The sequence below is a fragment of the Manis pentadactyla genome, chromosome 13, assembly GCF_030020395.1.
Source record: "Manis pentadactyla isolate mManPen7 chromosome 13, mManPen7.hap1, whole genome shotgun sequence".
NCBI classification, from domain to species: Eukaryota; Metazoa; Chordata; class Mammalia; order Pholidota; family Manidae; genus Manis; species Manis pentadactyla.
In genome coordinates, this window is record NC_080031.1 from 88,811,695 (window position 1) to 88,815,232 (window position 3,538).

Genomic DNA, 3,538 nt, shown 5'->3' on the forward strand with positions numbered 1-3,538 from the left:
TCAGCCCAATATTCTTCCAGCTGGAGATCTTTGATCTCCACTTGAATATGGACATACTTCAAAAATTCCCCACCTGTAATATCTGGGATCCAATTTCTTCAAGCCATTTACCTTAGGGTCCTAGAAGTTAAACTGTAGGAAGTAGAGTGCTCTTTTGGCAAATAATATAAAGCATGTCAAATATTTATTACTAGATATTCTCTAATCATCTCTACCAGTTCTGTTATATCCAGTTATTACTCGTGAGCCTAGGAAAAAATGTTATAGGTCTCATTGTCACCACTGCGATAAAATTACTGTGATGGAGGCAGGACCTGTGTTTCAATGTAGCCACGCATGTTGTTTTCTGTGTGATTTCTAAGAAGTGAGATGCAAGTGACATCAAATATTTTTAAGTCCATATAAAATATTTTAATAAATGAAAGCATAATATTGTGGGAAAAAAAGGAAAAAATAGTTTCAGGTTGATTATCAAAACTATTTTAATGCAAGAGATTAACAGTAAGATAAAATTTGAAAGCCTTTACATGTTTACTGAAAAGATGTAAATAGTCACTTGACTTCAGACAATTTAATTGAAACCTCCATTATGTATCTGCAGAAACAAAGGTGTGTATTCCATAAAAGGAAATAGCCTTCTAGCTGAACCTGGCTACTTTTTAATATGATTTTCCAACTAGCTTTTTGATCATTCACAGTTTATTCTACATATTACATATTATAAATGGAAAAATTTGCCTTATGTCAGCAAGCTTATTTTGAATCATGGTAAAATTTTCTAAGATATATAAAGGTAGGTTTATGGAGTTTATACCTCTACGTTAATTTGTTTGTTTGCTTTCAGTTATCCTTCTGTTTTGAAATAAGAAATTTAAATTTATAGGGATAGTAAACAAATGTTCTTATCTCCTTCATCCAGGTTCATTCATTGTCAACAGTTTGCTCCATTTGATTCCTCATACCCTCTCTCTCTCCATGTATAAATACAATTTCCTTCCTAATCTGTTTGAAAATTACAGCTATCACACCTTTCTTCCTAAATATTTCAGTGTTGACCTATTAAAAACAGGGGCAGTCTCTTATATAACCTCAATAAAGATGATCTGAATCAGAAAATTGAATGCAGTGTTCTTATCCAACCTATTGTATATATTCAATTTTTTTCCATAATACAATTAAGCTCCTGCAGAGAAAATTTTTTTCCAGTCCATGATGTATCTCAAGATCATGCATTCCATTTTGTTCTCCTACCACTTGAGTCTCCTTTAAAGCAATTCCCAGCTTATTTTGTTCTTCACGAAGCTGACATTTTTGGAAAAGCACAAGATTTTCATAGATGATTCCTCAGTTTGGATTCGTCTGAACTTCCCTTCTAATTAGGTTCAAGCTAGGCACTTCACTGCATAAACTTGCATCCTTCCCAGTCTGTTCTGTCCAAGGGCCCTTGTTCTCACTTTTCCTGTTGACTTTGACTTGGTTAAGGTAGTTTACACTGGCTTTCTCCACTCTGAAATTAACATTTTCCTTTTGTATTTACAGGTAACCTGAGAAGACTTTTTGAGTATGTAAATATCCTGCACCAAATCAAACTTTTACTCACTAGTCTTAATGTCCCTTGATTAATCTTTCTTGAATCAATTACTACGATGTTTGTAAAATAGTGCTTTTCTAACTTCGTCATTCCATATATATTAGTTGGCCTTCTACTGGCTTTTTTCATTTTCTCTTGTTGTTTCTATCAAAATTTACCAATTCATTTCATTTTACAAATGATAATCCATTACTGCCATTATTTATTTTGATGCTTAAAGTGTCCAGGAATTGTAAAATATTATGGGTATCATGGTTATTCTAAAATATACTTTATCACAAGATATTACATAACTTGGAAGAATAAAACATTCTGTATCTTCCATCTGTCCCTCCAGATCTATGTCCGCTCTTTTCAACCTGCTCCCTGCCCCAGGAACCCAACCCAAATGTACTGTAGCCAGAAGCCCTTTGTTCTGTGCTTTCCAGATGTGTTTGGCCTATGAGGAGTGCTACCAGGGGGGTGGGAGGGAGGAAGAGGAAAGAAATTAGGCATTTCTTTACTAAGTGTCTCATTTAAAAGGGAATTTGATTTTTGAAGGTTTTTTAATTTTGGATTAGGGGGTACAATATTCAGGGTTGGCAGCTATTTTCTCTTCATTCCTGGGGAATAGTGTACTGTCTTCTGGCTTCAGTTGTTCCTGGTGAGAGCTCTGCAATCAGTACATTCTCATTGTTGTTGGGAGCCACACAAAGACAACAAGATGGCCACAGTTCATGAGGTTCCTGCTTCACTTCCTGGAGATTAGCTGCGAGCCCGCGCGCGCCAACAAGAAAGCCCGCGCGCGCCAAGAGATACTCTTCTCCCCCTCCTTCCCCATTATCATATGCCCATCAGAATGTAACTCGCTGCGCCATCCCTGCTGTGCAGCCAATCCCCTGCTTACAAGTATCCTATGGCCCACTCTGCCCCTGAACATTAGTATATATGTACCCCCGTCTTACAATAAAATTTGAAGGCTTGATCAGAACATTGTCTTGCCTTCGCTCTTCTCTCGCCCCCATTTTCTTTCAGGTCGGATCTCCCTCGTCCCCACAAATAACTAGGTCCCGCTGGACGGGACAAGTGGCGCCCAACGTGGGGCCAGAGGTGCAGATCCTTCACAGGCGGACCCCCGAGTGAGATATCGTCTGCGCAGACCCCTTCTTGATGAAACAATAGGAGACGCCTTTCGCCGCTCACGGAGGTCGTCGTCCCTGGTGAGTACCGGCCGCCTTACAAGAAAATGGGAACTAAATTAAGTAAAGAAGCGGTCTTCATAAGAGACCTAAAAAGTTCACTTAGGGAGAGAGGAGTTCGAGTTAAAAAGAAAGACTTGGTAAAGTTTTTTATTTTTGTTGATGAAGTCTGTCCGTGGTTTATCATTAATGGCCCCGAAATTCATCCTAAAAAATGGCAGAAAGTAGGTAGAGATTTAAATGATTATCTTATCAAAAACGGCCCTGACTCTGTTCCTGTTTCAGTATTTTCCTATTGGGGTCTTATCAGAGATATTGTTGAAAATACTGACCCTGATAAACGTCAACTCTTGTCAGTAGCAGAATATTGCCTCCGCCCCCTATCTCGGGCGGCCTCAAAATTGTCTCTTTCGAGTGATCCCCCTGCTCCAAAATCGGCTAAATCCCCCTCCCCTAGCCCGACACCATCTTTGCTCGGTGCCCTCCATGATACCCCTCCCAAATGTTGCACTTATCCGCCTCTCCCTCGAGATTCGGACTTTGTCGATACACAAAAAGTTTTTCCAGTCGTGACTAAGAGCCAAAATGGCGAGCCTTTAGATCCGGGAGACGCGGCTGAACTAGAAGACGAAGCGGCCAAGTATAACAACCCAGATTGGCCCCTTGCCGCCCCGTCGCTTAACCTCCCTTCTTACACACCCCCAGTTTTGAAAGGAGCCTCTTACACTCCCCCTATTCGGCCTCCCAATGTTTGCGCCCCGGCCTTTTT

The 3,538-nt window shown here is 40.0% G+C and overlaps 1 non-coding gene across 1 annotated transcript; it reads right to left on the bottom strand.

The window, feature by feature from the left end:
- Positions 1-256: 256 nt before the first annotated feature.
- On the bottom strand, positions 257-374 carry LOC118917140 (small nucleolar RNA SNORA1). Its single transcript, XR_005026701.2, has one exon. It is a non-coding gene; the product is annotated as a small nucleolar RNA SNORA1 (small nucleolar RNA).
- Between the last annotated feature and the right edge of the window lie 3,164 nt (positions 375-3,538).